The sequence below is a fragment of the Lepisma saccharinum genome, chromosome 21, assembly GCF_977018435.1.
Source record: "Lepisma saccharinum chromosome 21, izLepSacc3.1, whole genome shotgun sequence".
Lineage (NCBI taxonomy): Eukaryota > Metazoa > Arthropoda > Insecta > Zygentoma > Lepismatidae > Lepisma > Lepisma saccharinum.
Window position 1 is genome coordinate 59,185,896 of NC_139249.1, and position 20,415 is coordinate 59,206,310.

Genomic DNA, 20,415 nt, shown 5'->3' on the forward strand with positions numbered 1-20,415 from the left:
CAGAGGACAATTAGAAGTTTGCCGAGCCATGCCTTTTCAGGAATTTTGGGTAGAACACATGACTGAAAAAAACAGTCCATGTGTTCTACCAAACACTGACGGAAGTCACTAGGAGACTGTAATAGGTCTTCAATTTGTATTTGTTTTAGTTTTTAACCAGCGAAGGCTTCCATTGGAGTTTTTATGCTGTCACCGTAAGTTTTGTTTTTTTTACCTTTTCCATCCTCAACTTACGATTTAACAACCTAAAGTTTTTTTTTATTTTATTACCTGATGAAGGAAGTAGTACAGACTTCCGAAACGTCGTTCTGAACATTTCTACTCACTCACGTAAGTTATTTATATATTTTTATTTGGAGTATATGTTGAGAAATGTTCTGAAAAATGGAAGTAATATGCAAAAAAAACTTAAATATGAGCCAAAACCTAGTAGGTATATTTAAAAATATGGAAAAGAAAAACAATTTTTATTTGCCTTTAATTTTCCATGGGGGGCATGCCCCCCCCCCCCCTTACAGATGCCCATGTTCATACATAAATATGTATTTAGATATAAATCCATTCCCTGGATGTATACATTGCATGAAAAATGTACAATATTGGTAAGTGCATTTTACAAATAACTGCAGCATTTTCAGTGTTTTAAGTTAAGATTTTAATGTAGTTTAATGAAATGGATCATCCCAAAGTTTTTCGGTAAGAGAATTAAAGGTCTGGTAGGAAGTTTAGAAAATTTGAAATCTTTGGTTGTCATTCATTGCATGATAAAAATGTTCAATGTACATCCATGAATAAATTAACTACTATGTCGGGAGCCCCTGGTTCAAATCCTGGCCTGCCCATGGATGTTATTTATTATTGTCCCTTCTTTAATTTCATCTTCGTATTTGCAATTTACCAAAAATGGTCAAAAAAAAAGCACTAAACCAAATCAATGTATAATTAGATGTCAGGCAAGGCTGGCCCTAGGTGGGGGCAGGACATACAATGTACATATTTATCACAGGTTTTAGAAAATTAAATGTGTATCCCTTTGAAGTACATGTGTCCTATAGAATCTCAATGTGAGCATTATCTCAATTTATTACCTAAAGCTATAAGCAGAACATGTTGGTGGTTAATACCAAGAATTGTGGGAGGCTGTGTTCTCACCTTAGGCGGTGAGTGGTCCTGGGTTAGATTAATAATAATAATCCTGGTGGTATCCCACAAAATGGCTTGACCATATATCAGCCAATGAAAAAATTGCCCTGGCCGTTGGAGGACTGTTGTACAATGGAGTTCAGTTATCAATAACATCCTCTTTTGTTTACTTTTCATTGAATTTTGACACTTGAGAGTTTGTTTTTTCACATAAAATGGCATTTTCAGATGATTTCATTCTAATTAAATGGATAATGCGTATTAACTATATTTTATTGAAATATTTGAAGGTGCTTTTTGTGTAGTTCTTTGTTTAGAATATGATTCTAGTAAATTTCGACAGTTTCAAGTATGTCAAAACAATCCATGAAGTCAGGAAAAATCAGATTAGTTACTTTATTGGAAACCCCAGCATCCTATGAACTGTACATTAACAATTGTATTTTATCTTGCATGGGGCCTCGTGTGAGTGCCCCAGTTACCCCTCCATATGGCCAGCTCTGGTCCTAGAAGCTGTACATTATCACAGTTTTTATTGCATGCTGTAATCATCCCCTTTCAGATTGGCCATGGTGCTGCCTTTTAGTTGGACTTTATTTATTTTTATCCTTTAAGTAACATTTGTGCATTACATCTGTGATATAGGAAACATCAGTGAGTGTTGCAATGTAGAGATTGGTGCTTTTTTTTTCTGGGAAGAAAGGTTCCGGTACCCTCAAAGTTGTTTTGTTATGTTCATCATAAGAACTACTCAAAATATTGCAGTATGGTCATAAATGATTATGCAACCATGTAATTAATCTACACAGACACATATTTCTTTCGTTGAATTAAAATGCTCTTAGTTTTATTCTCACCCATATAAAGGTGCCAGTATGACATACCATTGCATACCACAAAAAAAAAATAAAGAACACTGACAAAGATAATTTTAAATGATCTGTACTTACAAAGATTAAATGAAATGCATGTCATGTCAAAGCAAGACTTATAACATCCTGAAATAATACCAAAGACTGCACTGATATGAGATGGTACCCACTCTGTTATGAATTTATGTATGTGCTATTAATTACACTTTCACTGTATGTGAGTTTATGAATTAATGGATTAGAGGTTCATTGAGTAAAAATTGTGGTACAGTCACGGACACTTCTGGGTTGTGACTGCCCCATTTATCAATGAGATTGTTACAAGCCAGAAGTGTCTGTAACTGTACAATAGATGTTTCATTAGTTCCTTTATTCAATTTAGTTATTGTATTATTGTTAAGTAATAACACTTAGTACAAAGTTAATTACTTTTCCTTCATATTATTATTACAATTGACAGAAAATAAGGGAGATCAGGGCATATAAATAGCCACCCAGATAAGCATTATCAATCCAGATGATAAGAACGAATCTTGTTTTCGTGAAATTGAAGAACAGACACAATCCACCAATTTTTTGGTGTAACTGTTGTAGCATTAGTCCAGGTGAACCCCCGTATTACCACTAGAGAACAAAGCTCGGATGGCTGGGCTATGATCTGTAAGAGAGTACATTTATTTGGGTAGAGCCTTAATACTAAGTGGGAGAACCTGTAGGGTATAAACACAATTAGACACAAGTAATGATGAACAATAACAAGATTTATTGTTAGAAGAATGGTGATTGATATATGAAGAATATATCTGCCTAAGTGTTAAGGTAAGAGAGCTGCTTGGAAAGAAACACAGGATTAGCGAGCTGTAAGCGTAGGTCCTTGTCCATGTTCTAAGTGCCTGGACTCAGCTGGGTGGGATGGTCATGTTGGGGTGGCAGATTGAAGTGTGGCCGGAGGTGCTGGCCAGTCTCCGATCCAAGATTGCTATCCACCCAGGTAACTCCAGGCACTTAGAAGATGGACAAGGACCTACGCTTACTGCTCGCTAAGTATCACTAATCCTGTTTCTTTCCAAGCAGCTCCCTTACCTTATCTAACATTCTTTTAGCAAGACTAACCCCATATGCTAATGAAATTATAGGTGATTATCAATGTGGATTTAAGCGTAACAGATCAAATTTTTCACATCAGACAAACACTTTACAAGTACATAATTTGTATTCATGTCCAGATATTATTAGAATAATTAAATCAAGACGACTTAGGTGGGCAGACCATGTGGCACAAAAGAGAGAGGAAAGAGGAGTTCACAGGATTCTTGTTGGGAAACCTGATGGTAAGAGACCTGTAGGGAGGTCCAAGACGAAGATGGAGGGGCAACGTTGAGCCTAAAGGAAATCGGTAAGGATGGAAAAGAGTATATAGTTCTCGCTCAAGATAATGACAGATGGAAGGCCTGTTTTGCTGCAGCCATGAACCTTCGGGTTTAAGAAGGCTAGAGAGTTGGTTAGTTTAGTTCCCTTACCTTAACACTTAGGCAGAGATACTCTTCATATGTCAATCACTATGCTTCTTAAAATAAATCTTGTTATTGTTAATTATTACTTATGTGCCTGATTGTGTCTATACCCTACAAGTTCTCCCACTTAGTATTAAGGCTCTACCCAAATAATAAATGTGCTTACATAAAAAACTTGCCAAATGTCGCAAGACTTTTTAAAGTGTTATACCAGATGAGATTTTTTTTTTTTAATGTCATTAAATATGTGTGATGTGGTGAGCTAGTATGACTCGGTAACTGGCGTTTGTTATTTATATATTCAGGTATCGGTTCAAAGTGGTAATCTGTTCAGCCCTAGATTTTATTTATTGTTAGTTTGTCGTGTATACTCTATACTCATGTCTTCTACGTATGAGGTTGTTTTGATCAAATCTAGATTTTATGACAAGTTGTTTATGTATATGATAGTATTGATCCCAAGATCGAGCCTTGGGATATTCCACATGATACTTTACGAGGTTTGGATAGATAAGTGGATACAGATGTGTTGTTTCATATGAGATTTCCACAGTTTCACTTCAGTTTTGTAAATAGGAGTTTACCGGCCCCTTATACCACAATGATTTAGTTCATGAGTTGGTAGTGTAGTACTGTGTCGAAAGCTCTTGTTAATTCTGGGAAGGGTCTAACACATTGTTCTCTATTGTCTAAGTTTCCTAAGATGTTCTGTGTATTCGAATATTGCATCAATATATTGGTTTAATTTTTGTCAGTGAAAAATTCTGTGCAGAACGATAAGTTGACGATAGCATAATGAATGCAGTATTTTAGCAATGTGGCTTTCTTTGTTGATGGTATTTGATCCAAACTGGTGGACCATTTGCTTTTAATCTTCGAAATGGTGTTTGCCAGTTCTTTTTCAGGGATTGGCTGTACGTACATTGATGTCCTACAGATCTCTAATCTGATGGAGAACATGTTTGCCGCTGTCTGAGGGTTATTTCAGGTGGTGTTGTAGTGTGATGTTCTCTATTTATTGAAATGTTCTTTAAAAAAAATTAGTTCCTTTTGTATTTCTGTGACTTTGTTTTTATTCCCAGTGTGATTCACGACTTGTGTTTCTTAGCTTCTTTTGGAAAAGTTACTTCAAAAGTTAGGTATATTCTCATTTGTTTGAAGCACTACCTCAGTCAGCATATCATATACACTTTCCTCTGTATCTGATTCATGTTCACTTGTCTTCAATTTCTGTTCGAGGATTGCAAAGTTGTCCTATTCATTCACGATGCTAGACAAAGCTTGGTTGCTGCGGAACACACATTGACACAAATATTAATGCAAACGACATACCTGACACTTGCCCTACCCTTCATCCAACTATATATATGTCTCATGGCATTGTGCAAAGTGCCTTTTTCTATGTAATGCAAGACAAAAATTACTCTTGGGTTCCTAGGACCCAGGTGTGTGTGTGTTGATTTTGGATTAACTAAAGTTAAATCCTTGTACTGGCTGAATTTTGAATACAAGGTTTCCTTGTCCGATTTAGAATTCATATATTGTAATACTGATTTTTTTTAAGAAGTAATTTGAATGTCTTTCTCTATTTTTTTGGATTTGTATCATTAATGTAAACAACTTATACCCGCAGGCCCATGGCAAGGGTTAGCCTGGGGGAGGGACAGTCAAGGTTTGCTCTGCCCTTCTTCACATTAAAGATTTTCAAGTGATGAAGTGTCCCTCTTTGGGCAGTCACTATTCAACTCTCTGTACATGACCTTCCCTATTGAAGGTTGATACGAAGTCACAGACTTATCCTGTATATACACTATATAGCCAAATGTCACCGGGCACCCAAGTAAAAGTGGCGATAGTGTCTGAGCCTGTTTTTTCTGGTTTGGGCTCGGGCAATTAGCTTTGGTCAATGGCAACATGAACAGTGGTGCTTATGAGGACATTTTAGACAATAGCATGTTTCCCACACAGTGGCAACAGTTTGGAATGAGCCCTTTTCTCTATCGGCATGTTAATACTCCTCCTCCTGCCCATAAAGCAGGATGCATTGTATCACGGTTTGAGGACAATCGGGTGGATGTGTTTAGCTGGCCTGCTCAAAGCCCCGACTGGGATTCCATAGAACATCTTTGGGATGAACTGGAGCGTCAGGTGCGTGCCAGACCCACACGGCCGAAAACCATCCATGAACTAGTCATGATGCTACAGGACTAATGGGAAAAACCTTCACCGTCAATATACCAGAACTGGTCCGATATCTTATTAGTTACCTGGCTGGTGTCCTTGGAATGAACAGCACTGAGTGTCCGGTGACTTTTGGCTATATAGTGTATATGTTTTTAACATTATGCTTGTTGACGTGCTCAACTTGCCCCAAGCCTTTTTCTCAGAGATCTCCTCCTGAAATATATAATCCTCTTTGTTGTCAATGGATGATATTCAACTTGATGTCATCACACAGTGTAATCTGAGAAGAAGTCTAGTAAGTAGATTCACGTGTTTAAGGTAAGTGTATGAGAAGCCTTCTTACAGTTAGAAAATTTGCATGTGACCACTTTATGCATTTTTCAGTTTCTGTAGGGCTTCCAAAAAGGTAAAATTTACACATCTCTCATACAATCATTATAATCTTACACACAATATTTACCTGGCAAGTTTTCAACGAAGGATCTGATCTGTTTCCCAAAAAAATGGAGCAATGAATTGTGGGGAAGTTGTTTGCTTAATATCATCCATTGCAAAAATGGCCAATTTTGATAGGATGGTTGACAATTTCCCTTCATTGAAAACCAGGAAAGTTACATTCTACTGTATACTCTGTCCCAGATATCTCTGGAACAAGCCCACGCATAGCATCAGAGAAGCAACGAAAATCTGGTGGCCAGAGCGAAGCTGTACATGCTGCTTGAAGGCTGGTAACCTCAGTCGCTTTCCCCCCTTCACGCAATCCTGTTCCTCCTTGCATGTTCATTGGTGGAGCCATCTCGCAGAGACTTGTTTTTGTTCGCCTGCTCCAAAGGTAGCTGAGACAGAGTGTAGTTATATTCTTTCTGAGATATCAGTCAGGTTTTGTAAATATTTTGCTAAACACTTGGCCACAGGGTCGGGCTACTTGTCAAAATTATTTGGGGCTCTGATCACTGAAATAAATTAATGAATGACTCACTCCCTCCCCTTTTTTTAAAAAAGTTTTGTCCTCAGTGTTCGGAATCTCGTAAAAGCCCATGAATTCCTCAATAATATAAAAATTTTCATTCACAGTTCGAATGCAGAATGTCAATTGTTCACATTCCCGACTTTTAATATCTGCTACCAGGGAGCGCAAAACAGATCTCCCTAATATATCAACGATCTCGTTCTGAATGTCATGTGAGCAGTTTGTAGCCCGAACGTCCCGTCCACTCCCCTAGTTCATGCACATCGTTTTTTGAAACTCTCTAGTAAAAATGTCAAAACAATACTCATAATTATATACTTACAAGGAAGGTTATCTAAGTGTCCCCCTTCGATTTCCATGAAACTTGGCAGGTGTATAGAGGGGGCCAAAGGAAGAAATACGTGTTTGTTTGAGGAGGCAACCACCACCCTTAAAGAGTCAAGATGAGGACAATTTTCTCTTTTTCATTGAAGTGGGGATCTGACCCTGTGTCCCCCTCAGATTTCCATGAAACTTGGCAGGTGTATACAGGGGCTCAAAAACTGTTTTAGGGGGCAAAAACCCCCCTCAAATGTCAAGATGAGAAATTGATGTGGGGATCTGACCCCGAAACCACGTAAATCTGGCATAGGAAGAACACACACAGCACAGAACTGTAGGATTGTCGGTACCAAACGCAGTGCAATTGTAGAGATATGCTGAATTCAAAGACACCGTTGTTTCCCGGATAGGCATGCGCATAACAATAGACTGACCAGAGCAGGGTAACGGAGCGTGGTTAGCCAAAAAAGAACACGTATTTCTTCCTTTTGGCCCCTCTATACACCTGCCAAGTTTCATGGAAATCAGAGGGGGCACTTAGATAACCTTCATGTGTTTTGCTGCCTCTGGTCATAGCCCGCCCCAAAGTTGATGGTCTAGAACATTTCAAATGTGTGTTTAAAGTTAAATTCATGTGGCAGAATTCAGAGTAAACTTTACAAAAGAAGCAAAGTAATACTACATTAGATCCACTTAAGCAAATTATTTGGGGGGCTCTGCCCCACCTCGTTAACATTGGGGGGGCTCGAGCCTTCCATGGAGTCGGCGCCTATGTGTAGGCTTAGCATCTGGTAAAACACTGCTGGTATTTTCTGTTTCCCAAAGTAGTAGTAATAGGTTTATGAAGATCTTTTTCGGACACTAAGACATAACTGAAGTATCCTTAAATATGCTATTTTTTAATCAGAAATGCAAACTCTGTATCTTTAAATTTAATGATTTTTCTCATTTCAAAATTTGTAGGATGTAATTATCACAAACCATGTTATAAGTAGAAAATATCGAAGGATGCACATAAAATATTTGTGCTTGGTAGTGAAGGGTGCAGGGGTACAAAATATCTACCTATGGGCTGTATAACTGCATTATCAGTAATAGAACTCGATGTAAAGTGGAATTAATTTTCCTTCATATTATTTGTTAATCCTACAACATAATTTTGGAGAATATGAAAACCTGTTTAAATACACAAAAGCCTATTTTAGTAACAAATTATTGTAATCCAATATGAGATAAAATATTGTTTACCTGCATATTGTCTCTATTGTAGTTGAACTGTCACTTAAGTATCATTGTCAATCAGGCCTGTAGCCAGAATTGATCTCCAGGGGGGCTCACGTGTTATCAGAGGGGGCTTTGTAAATCAAGTCCATTTTTCAAAAGGTTAACAATGTTAAATGAAGGTAAATTGTGTGTGGGGGGGGGGTCATTAAGTTGCATATAGTTTGGAAATATCGCACAAATACTACATTTTTCTATATCTTTTAAAATATCACTTAAAGTGTTAATTGGCTGCTACTGAAATCATCCCTTACTACACACTCCATACTAAGTTTGACGATACAGATATTTATATTACACAAGAAAAAATGGAGAATTTTTAATTGTAGTGCCTCCCGTACATTCCACTCCCCGGCCGCTACAATAAAACACCCCTTCGTTCCCAAAACTTGAGAGCTGTTAACCTTTGACGCAGATGCGGAGCGAATTGGCATAATGACATAAAAGTAGCAAATTTCTGTATAAATGGGAGGTCGCAACAGGGGCTACGAAGGTACAGATAAAGATGCTCCCCTGCGAAGGAACACTCTGAAGTCTAGAGAAGAGAATCTCCTAAATACTTGCCGCTACTTACGAATGTAATAACTGCTGTTCATGCTCCCTTAATTTATCTTTCACCAAAGTTGTGAGCAATATAATATCTGCTGTCTACATTTTCACTGCAAACAAATTACACAAAATAGTTTTATATCATTTCAACGGGGCTGATGGTAATTCCAGGGGGGGGGCTCAGCCCCCCCCCTTTGGCAATAAGTTTTTACTGGAACCTACTACCATAGAGGATTTAACTGAACAAATCAGATTTTTAGCAAATGGTCGAAAATAGGAAAGTGTAAATAAAATTCATATATATGTTTTAACCGCTTTCATAAAACACGACAGTTCATTCACTTTAAGCCTCGGCTGGATGTTGAAAGAAATCGCGATTTCGAGAGTGTCGTTAGTCCCTTTCCTAACAATAGTACGAAGAAGTGCGAGGGAGGCGTTGGCATCGCTGTCTTCGAATTTCCCTCTGTCCCTATCAGACGTCTTCCATCTTCGCTGCCGATTTTTTGCAACTGGTCTCACTTATCGCACCAAATTCAAACCCCTTCTTGGTCTAGCTCTGTATTTCGTCTTCTGAAGCCAGGCCAGGTTAAATGTTTTCGTTGTTAGAGTGTACTTACGCTGAGAGATTGAAACTAACAAGCCTCCCTAACCACGAAATCATTCCACGCTTAGTCAGAAGATGAAATACGGTGCGTGACCAAAATGGTGTTCGAATTTGGTGCGATAAACCATCCCCTTTCGGCAAATCGGCCCCGCGCTACAGCGCCTTGTACCGTGCAGGTTTTACGATCTGGTAATTAAGTGAAGGGACGAAAGAGGAGGAGGGGAGGCAGTCGGGAGGGAATGCTCGTGGTCACTGCCAGATGTGATTGAAGCATGTTTTCTTTTAAAACTGAACCATAGTATCCAGAAAGTTTTTCCAACTTGCTTTGAGTTTTGAGATAACCAGCCCCGTTGCGCTGTGAAGTCGCCTGTTTTAGGTTTGAAGGTCACAGGTGTCTTGGGTTCGAATCCTGGACTGGGTATAGATGTATGTGAGTGTCCATTCATCAATTTCATAATGTCATCACCCATCCCCACCTACGCAAATTAGCCAAAAGTGGCACAAGAAGCGAAGTAAAATAAAGAAAAACAATCAATCAATATTTTCAATGGAGAGAATTTTCCCTTTTCTTGGAAATTTCAGGGACTTGAGTGAAAGATAATTTAAACGAAGTCAGAAACTCATTGTACAATTATGTTCACATAAAGTAGCATACTCGTTTGAGATGAAACCAACCGTCGGAGATCGAGTGAGACAGTACACTCGGAAGTAAATGTTCGAAAAGCAGCACCCTCGATTACTAGTAAAATTGTCCACAACACGCAGGAAATTTTCTGAATTGATAAGACATAGAAAACGGTTACAGGAAAGCTCTGCTTTGTAAGTATTAATTCAATACAGTATCGAATTTTACAGTCTAAGGGCAAGTAAAAATTCCTGAAAAATTGTTTGAAAAACTCAATATGCAGTTAACTATTGTAAAAATACCTCAATTCATTCATTTGCGACACTTTATTTCGAAGCAGTGAGCAGTGGATGATAGTTGTATTACCTCTTCCCCCTAGTCAAATGTAACAGCAAATTAGACATTTAAGATGCTCTATACTTTGACCTTGAAGTCTCACGTTAATTTTCTTAGGTTTCTTTCCCATTAACCATGGCCTTTGTCTTATTCACATTTATTTTCATCCCGAATGCTTACATTGATTAAGTCAATCAATCAATCAATCAACCGAATGCTTACAGTCGGCACTTACGTTTTCACCGTTCTCACGTCTTCTGCTAACAAAGTCATGTTATTTGCAAATCTTATACATTCAGTTCTTCTTCATTCTATTATTAGCACCTCATACTCTGGAAACAGTTCTTTACTAGTTTTTTTCTAAATAGATGCTGAATAATGTTGGTGATAAGCAAGGGAGTCCGGACCCCTCCCCGAAAGTTTTATCAAGTACTAAAATTAAATAATGAAAAATATATTATTTTAGCCTTTGTTGTACTCTGAACTTATTGGAAGACAAGAATTATATTGGAATCATAGGGCTTTGAAGGACAGGAAGGACGTATTTAGGAGGATCCTGGGGTGCGGATCCCCCTCTCAAAAGATACGAAGTACAGTAGAACGTCGTTTATCCGCACGTCAATTATCCGCAACGCCATTTATCCGCACATTAAAAAAGCAAGATTCAACGAGTGTTTTCTCATGTCGTTTGTTTTCTTGTACTGCATACGTATGTAGTATTATGTACTGTATGTATCAAATAAACCTGTAATGTACGTGCTTTTCTTTGTTAAATAAACACATGTTTGATTATCCACAGAAATCGTTATCCGCATAACCTTCGGTCCCAATTAATGCGGATAAACGACGTTCTACTGTACTAAAATTAAGTAATGAAAATATTAGTATTTGTTGCATAATCGATGGTTATTAATTTCCTTTGAACTTTTTAGAAGGCAAGGATTGTATTGGGATCATACGGCTTTGAATGACATTACAAAGATGATTTATGTACACTACTACTCAATATCCATAAAATATTAATCAGAAACTTACTTTTCTCCCACTACATGTAACATCATTTTTGTTATTCGATAAATATTCAATTATTCATCTATTTGACATTTATTTCATTGCCAGGGCACTTGTCTTTATGTAAATTATTCCGATCTTAACTACAGGTAAACTACGTAATGAATATGCGCTGTTATATCTCTATTCTTATACAGTCCTTTTACCTATTCATGTAGTAATAATATAATATTAATTTATGTATTGTATTTAGTATTAATTTTATTTAATATAATTATTTTAATTTAAACATTACCATTATTATTATTATTTCTGAGACACTTGGTTCGGCACCCCCCCCCCCCCCCCGCCCCGAAACATATTTCTAGATACGTGCCTGGTGATAGGCAATATCCTTGTCGTACTTCTCTCCCAATTTCACTTCCCTCTATCATTTCTTCTACTCTCAGTTTAATTCATTCTTTCATGAAACAGATTGCTTATGATTATGAATTTCCACTCCTGAACCCAGCACCGATCTTATTCAGTATCTCTATGAACGTTTCATTCAATTCACTCTATCAAATGCTTTCTTCAGATTCAAAAATACTATAAATAGTACTTCCTTTGTTTAAGGAATCTTTCGCCTTTAAACTTTTTAAGGCGAGGAGATACACTTACGCACCATGTGTGCATTTATTTGAATATCGTTGGAATGGGTAACACTACTGAAGAAAAATGTGGGGGTACAAGAGAGCATGAATTTCTCCACATGTGGCAGGTCGACGCGTTTTTCAAAGTTGATTATTATGCTAGATACGACCTCTAAAAAATATGATGAATAAGAATTTTTGGAATCCCATGTATTCCTTATGGGGAATGAACTTCAACATCAAGTTACGGCTAATCAAATGGGAGTTTCGACTTTTCTGCTCACTTCTTCAAACTGCCCTCTTCCTGTTGATATCATTTTCTATTCCATCGAAAGTTTGATATTGACAAGATAACAAATCAAAAAAATACTCCCATATGCTCAATGCATTTCTCCTTGCCCCTTGGCAGTGTTGCCAAACCTGGTGCGCATAAAAGAGCTAAATGTCACCTTAAATGGAGTTAAACTGACTTTCAAGGAGCTAGATTTACGAAGTGCTTCCTAGAGTAATGTTAGTTGTTGTCAAAGGAGTGGGGCGCTGCTATTACCGTTAACTCTAAATTGATGACAATTTATTCTTAGTTTTCAGCATTTAGATCCGGCGGCATGTATCACCCATCTCATGGTCGTACGAAATCAAAAACAAGGATTCCCTAATAACAATATTATGAAAAAGCCGAGCGGAGACTGTATCGCATCCCCTTAAATACATTTAGGTGTGCTTTGGCCGCGAACACCTGAATATCCCAGCGGAGGGAAAATTCTCTCCCTTCAAAATATTCGGCGAAACAGGATTTCCCTTCTCGCCTTAAATATTACTCAAGTGGGAAATCTGATACAATGCGCCTATGGGCCATTTGGTGAGAGGAGAAGACACGGACCTATGCTATGATTGTTTGAGTTGATGTTTTATGTCCACTTTATGCACAGATACGCTAATCGGAACTGGACCTGCAGTTGAAAGTGAGATTCGATTCACTACTTGCGTCCACTTGGAATTGAACCTGGAACCCCTTGGTTACAAGGCGACGACACTGCAACTGAGCCATTGGGGAGGTCCACGAACCTAAGCTTTACTACAAAACCGGTGTGCATCGTAGAGTAGTTTGTTAGTAGTGTTGGGCGAAGACGATATATCGCGATATTGAAAAAATATCGTCCAGGCGATATCAACTAGACGATATATCGTCATGATATTTGGCGATATATATCGTGGAGACGATCCCGTCATATGTTCGATCCCAACCACAGGAAAAAAATGCTTATCCGAAGACGTAATACGCAAGATGAGACACTCTCGAAACTACCACTAATATATATATATATATATATATATATATATATATATATATATATATATATATATATATATATATATATATATATATATATAATATAAATAAAGCACTAGACCATGGGCAATGCCCAATCACCATATCACCATTGCATGATACCATCTTAAACTTCTTTCTTGAAATGAATAGTAGCTGGGCAGGCATATACGAACCTCGTGCCTTTCAAACAACATCCCTACACAACTAATATAAAGAGTTTCTGGAATCCGGAATCTATGGGAATGAATATCTCCGGAATTGGGTAACCCGGTTCCGAAAATTCTTGTTCATTCAAAGCCCTCAACTACCTGGAATCTGTGGCCGCCCAAGGATTTATTTGGTGGCGCTGGGTGTTCTTCGTGAGTGTCCGTTCCTCAGTTTCCTGTCATCAACCAAGCCTCAGCTTCATTAGAATAAAATCTCGACAAAAATACAAGTACCAAAGGAATTTCTCTTTAGCTCTGGTTTGTTTTTAGAGAGATGAAACAAAGGCGAATAGTTACAACTAGGTTGCTACATTTCATAAGTGAAAATCAGGGACGCCGCTGACCGGAAGCCTGGGGGAGGGGTGGGGGTGCTTATTGTTTATTGAATTGCTTTAATTTACTTCGCTTTTCTGACACTTTTGGCTAATCGCAAAGATGGGGATGAGTGATGATATGATGAAACTGATGATAGACCACTGACAAATACTGACGCCCAGGCGGGGATTCAAACCCAGCACTCGTGGCGTCGTAGCGCGATGTGCTAACCAATCCGCCAGGGGGTGGCGGGAGGGAATGCTGAACCAGATGAAGTATTATTATGTGTGCTACCATAATTATTATGGACAAAACACTAAAACTGTTGTAGGGTCCTTAGATAGTAAGGTACTTCAGAATCAATTTTCAAGTACGCAGAAGAAAATGAAAACACAGCCTTGAAGCCTAAAATTAGAAGAGGGGTTTTTACAACAATGAAAAAAAAAATCACGAAAATTGAAGATTTACAAAAAATCAGAAAGATATTTTTTCTCCTTACATAATTGATTGATTCATTGGTTAGCTTTATTTTACTTCGCTTTTTGTTCCACTTTTGGCTAATTTGCGAAGGGGGGGGGGAGATGAGTGATGGATGATATGATGAAACTGATGAATGTACACTCATAAACATCCATACTCAGGCCGGGATTCGAACCCGGAACACCTGGTGTCGTAGCATCAACATATCGTCCACAGATGTAACGAGATGCAGAATCCAGAGAAAATTACCCTTCATACCCACTGAAATGCCTAAGGAAGGACCAATAATAACCAGTAATATGGTTATCAGAATATCCGGACATTCGGAGAATCCACAACCAGATATTCGAAAATTAGATAATTCACATACGTGGATTGCTATTTCCTTTCTCAAGTTCATTAAGTTATTGTGGTTAGTAAAGTTTCTGAAATTGAAAAAAAAAATGAAATAAAGGTTGTATCATTCACAACTAGAGGTTGGGATGGTTTAAAACAGGGGTGGAATCATTCTCATCCTGATCCTCCTTTTAAATTCCATCAGGCATTAAAATGTATTTACATTTCCTTGTGCGAGCTGTACGCTGTACGCACTACATTAATTTTACATTACACACACTTTCTCTTCCCTCAAAGTCATGTATTAATATTGTACCTTCTTTACGTTAGTATACAAATAACTCTTAGCAGTTGATCAGATACAAAAGAAAAAATTAAACATAATTAGTATATTTTAACAATCGAAATATTGCACATGCAAATAAAGTTGTGTGACCGGTTCATTCGGCCTCCTGTCTGGAGACTTACTTGAATTTGAATTTCTTTGTTGAATAATGTGAAAAACAAAACAGAACAGAACAAAACAAAACACATATACATTGCACACTGCTAGACCCACAGTACACGTATTACACGCTCGGTTCACTTTGTGCGGTTTCTTCGTTCTTATCGCTGTCCGCTAACGCCTTTCCTCGTCGCTCCCTCACTTCCCACAAATATCTCCCCACTCATTGCACTATCTCACTTATGATTCCTCTTCTGTCTTCTACCACTTCCATTATTTCCCTCTCTGTTACGTTCTCAACCCACTTGTCTCGTAAATCACGCGTAGAGGGGCAGGCAGAGAGCAGATGCTCGCCCGTCTCTCCCTCCCCGCACAAAGAGCATATAGTTTCCCCTGCTTCATTCTTAATTTTTACTTGTTTCCAACCCCCCAGTCTGAACCATGCTATCCCTCCCCTTTCTTTTTTGCCTACCAGGTTTATGTATCTTGCTTTCCCCCAATCCCTTGATTTCAAATGATCACTTAGTGAAGTCTTCGTCTGACAGTCGGCTAGTATTTCTTGTCTGTCTATGTCCATAAGTCTCCCTCTAATTTCATTTTCAACTGATGTATCTACCCTCCCTCCTGCTTCCCAAACCCACCCCATCCCAATAGAGTTCAACATGTTTTTTATATCCCTCGCCCAGTTCCGTGTATTTTCTTCTCTTACTTGCATTATCAGACATTGACCCTTAAGTGTCGTGTTACCCTCCCTTGCTAGCTGAAGCCAATACTTTAAAGTTCTCATCCTAGTTTGTACTGTCTCTTTGCTTAGACCTAATTCTTTAAGTACCCCACAATTGGCAGTACTTCTACTTACACACAACACTTTTTTGTAGTATTCTGTTTGAATGCTTGCGACTGTGCTCCCTCCTCTTGCCCCCCACAGTTCAACCCCATAGTTCAAAGTTCCTGTTATTATTGACTTGTACAAACCCTGAATCACTGAGAACGGCATTTGCGGTACTTTACTTATGGTACGTATTACTTGGTCTATTGCGAGCTTTGCTTTGCTTTTTCGTGTCTGTATATGTTGCGTCCAACTTCCAGTCATAGATAATGTTACTCCTAAGTACGTGAAACGCTTGACAGGCTCAATTACTTCCCCCCCGTAATTCCATTTTTCTTGTTTGCTGAAAGTATACCCATTTTTGAAAGCCATGATTTTAGTTTTTTTAATGTTAACTGTCATTTTGTATTTTTGGCACCCCTCGTATATGCTATTTAGTCCCCTTTGTAGCCCCTCTATTGTCTCCGACATGATGACTATATCGTCCGCATACAAGAGTACAGGTATCTCTTGCTCCCCTATAGATGGGGTTGCGCCCTGCTCCCATGATACTTCGTTCGCCACCCAATCAATGAAGAGAGAGAATAAAATTGGCGACAGGATACATCCTTGTTTTAACCCGGAATGCGAGGGTTGTAATGATGATACTCTGTGGCCATCGCATCTCACACAAAATTGTACGTTTTCATAAATAGCTTGTAGCGCCCTTATCATGCGCGCCGACATTCCTTTTTCTTGCAGTTTCCCCCACAAAATACCCCTGTGAACTTTGTCAAACGCCTTCTCGTAATCAATGAAGCACGCGTACAACTTTTTTCGTTTCTCTTTAATTCGCTCAAGTACTAATGTGTGCAATATGAATATATTATCTAGGGTACTATGCCCTTTCCTGAATCCTGCTTGTAAAGGGGAAATTTTATCAAATATTTCTGACCACTTTTGTATTCTACGGTTTAAAATATGCGTATATATTTTGCTCCATATTGGAAGCAAAGAGATACCCCTAAAATTGCCCGCGTCGCTCCTATCCCCCTTGCCTTTATATATAGGGCAAATTATTGATGTGGCCCAGTCCTTCGGGAAATGTCCCTCTTTGAAAATCTTATCTAGTAGTCTACGGATATTTTCTAACATATTAATGTCTTCCCCAATTGCTTTAAAGAAGTCCGTTCCGATATTATCCAATCCAGCCGCTTTCCCTTTTTTCAATTTCCCAATCGCCATTCTTAGCTCATCCACTCGTATATCCTCATCAAGTATCGGTATGTAGTCCCCTAGGAAGTAACGTTCCCGTGCAATTTCTGTTCGAGATGTCTCCCCCTCCCCTCCCAGTAAAGAACGACAGTGAGATTCCCAAATATGTGGCTCAATATGCACCCAGTTGTTTTTCTGACCCCTCAATGTGCGTAGAACTCCCCATAATGCCGAAATATTCCTCTCCGAGATTGCCTTTCTAATTTCTTCGAATTTTTCAACTTGCCATTTTTCTTTTTCTTGCTCTAAAATGTTGTTATACGCTCTTCTGACCATGAGGTAGTTATTTCTGCCCTCTTCGCTATTTGTGTTTCTGTAGAGTTTCAAAGCTCGGTCCAACCTTTTCTTCATTATTTTGCATCTCTCGTTGTACCACCCCCCCTTAACATGTTTGCCCCCCTTCCCCTCTCCCTTTATCATATGACTTCCGGCCCTTTCGAGGATATGATATCCTACTCCCACTGCTTCCTGTATATTATTTCCCTCGATGGCTGTTTTAAAACGCTCTTGCAACATTTTTGTTACGTCATCGGTCATAATTATCTTGTATTGTTCCTCCCCCTCTTTAATCCACACGTATTTGCGTAATATTTTCTCGGGCTCCAACGCGAGTTTGGGGGTGTCTACGTTACTATGAGTATCCCACTGAACGTCGATTTCAAGTGGCATATGATGCGATTGCGTTTGCGCCTGGACGTGAAAACCCTTAATTCTTTGTAACAGTTCGAGGGAGCCAATAGCATAATCAATAGTACTACTACCCCCCGCCCCCACGTATGTGAAGTGCCCCGGACAGTCTGTGAAAAATTTCCCATTTAATATTTGGAGCTTATGTAACCCGCATAGTTCTAGGAGCTGCCTCCCTCCCGCGTTTACTATTTTATCCCTGCTTTGTCTAGGTTGTCCAAAGTACATGCCGTCATGAGTCGTTTGGTCACTATCTTGCCCCCCATAGTCGTCCCAGGATACCTCCTCTTCCCCAATTCTGGCGTTTAGGTCACCAGTCACCAAGAAATTGGCCCCAGGATGTTCTTCCGTCAGTTGTTGAATAGTTGCCCCTAAATTGTCAAAATGTTGCTCTGAATAGAACTTGGAGCTTGGGGGTTGTCTGTAAACTGCCAGCACGATTAAGTTCAGGGACCCCGCTGCAAAATGGATCCCCAGGATTCCCTCCTTATCTATACATATCTGTTTTATAAACTTTTTCCATTTTTGTTTGAAAATGATTGCCAAGCCCCCCGGGTACCGCCCTCTGCTGGCCCTTCTACGCGTGATTTTTGAGAACCCCACCCCCCATGACTCTGGCATGTTATTAGAGCTTCCCCACGTTTCTACGTAACACCGTATATCAAATTGCTCCACATACTCCCTAAAATTCTCGTCACAAAATCTTTTTGCTAGCCCTTCTACATTCCATACTACCACCCGTAGCCTGGGATCATCGTTCGGGTAAATTCCCTTGGGACCCTCCCCTTGAGACCCGAATAAACTGTTCCTGCACAAACTTTCCCCCTCTTTAGAGTCATTGACCCTCTTACCTTCTCTGTCGGTTTGGTCACTCTCTCCTGCCGCCTGCAAGTTTCCAAAATTAGACGCCCCCTCCTCCTCTTCTTCTACGTCCGGTGATGGCCATCATATGTGCAACCCTCCGCGCCCCCTGCGGGTGGCGGGTGGGATCCTTTCTCCGTCATCCTGTCTTCGTTCCCTGAGACGAGGGTCTCTTTGCGAGGCACTCCTTCTTTGACCCTCCTGCTGTGAGGTAAACTGTCCACTTGATGTCGATCTCCCGTCCTGGTTGCTCGGCGTTGCCACATTGCAGTCCAGCGTCGTCTCCTCTTGCCTCTTTCGTAGCTCCTCCAGAGTCCATGGCCGGCCGTTTATATATAATGTCCTGTATTTGAGTTGCACTTTGCAGCCTTCCTCGCGAGCTTGGGTCATGAATGTCTTGAGTTCCCTTCTGTGCTGGCGCGTGTCGTACGAGAAGTCCTCTGCCACGCTCACTCCCGCCTCCCGGATATCCTTCGCTCTTCGTAGCACCGACGTCCGGTCCTTGAAATGTCCGAATCTCGCGATTACGGGCCGCGGTTTGTCCTTCTCTCTTCTCCATCCCAGCCTGTGGACACGTTCGAAGACCCTGTCGTCCATGGCGATGCCCAGACTGTCATTTAGTACTTTTTTCAGGGTTTCTTCGGACTCCTCCCATGTTTCATTTTCCTTCTCCGGCACGCCATAGAACACAAGGTTCGATCGTCTGCTCTGGTTCTCCAGAGCATCCAATTTCTCCTCCATCTCGTGAACTTTGTCGAACAGCCATTCTGTTTGCCTCTGTGAAACCGCGAGTTGCTTTTCTAGTTCACTATTCCTGTCCGTCAGTGCCTGCACGCTCTCCCTCAGCTTCTGGATTTCCGATTTTAGGCTTTCTTGACCCGATTGGACAAGGTTGTAAATGTCGTCCAACGACCTCTCCGGGCCCGGATTGGGTTCCACGCCTGCACACAGTAAGAGCACAAGAACCACCACGCCATACGCTAGAAAACAGTTCACTTCCTTTTGTCCCTCTTTCTGTCGGCCCTTTCGCCCGAAGCCGCATAGACCGATTCGCATCCTCCAAGTGTTGAGGTCCACCCCCATCACGAAAAACTGGCAACGTCGCACTCAGGAGCTGTTTTCGAAACGTCCTTCTCCTTCCACCGCTAACACTGAAGTCCGCATTAAAATGGATACATGTAGAGGTAGACCTATATTTGTTCACAATTTCCATTAAATCCCTAATGAGTGCAGAACGAGGCCCAAGATCTTCATATATTTCGGAATTATCTGTTTTTAAAATTATCAAAAATCCTCAAAAATTAAGAAATAATAATTATAAATATTTCACTAAGAAACCGGAAATTCATGTGTCCTGTTCTAAAATGGAATTTTCCATGCCCCTACATTGTTAATCTTGTGCCCCTTCCAAGAAAAATGTTCCTGCACTGCTTCTGCTTGTCAGAAGTGCTTATGCAGTTGTTAACATTAAAGCAAGGAGTGAAATCTTCTATATTATCTAAAAAATAATCCACAAGAATAATTTCCCATACAAAGCGGATTTTATGTTCTGTGTGACAGCACTGTGTGTGTGTGTGTGTGTGTGTGTGTGTGTGTGTGTGTGTGTGTGTGTGTGTGTGTGTGTGTG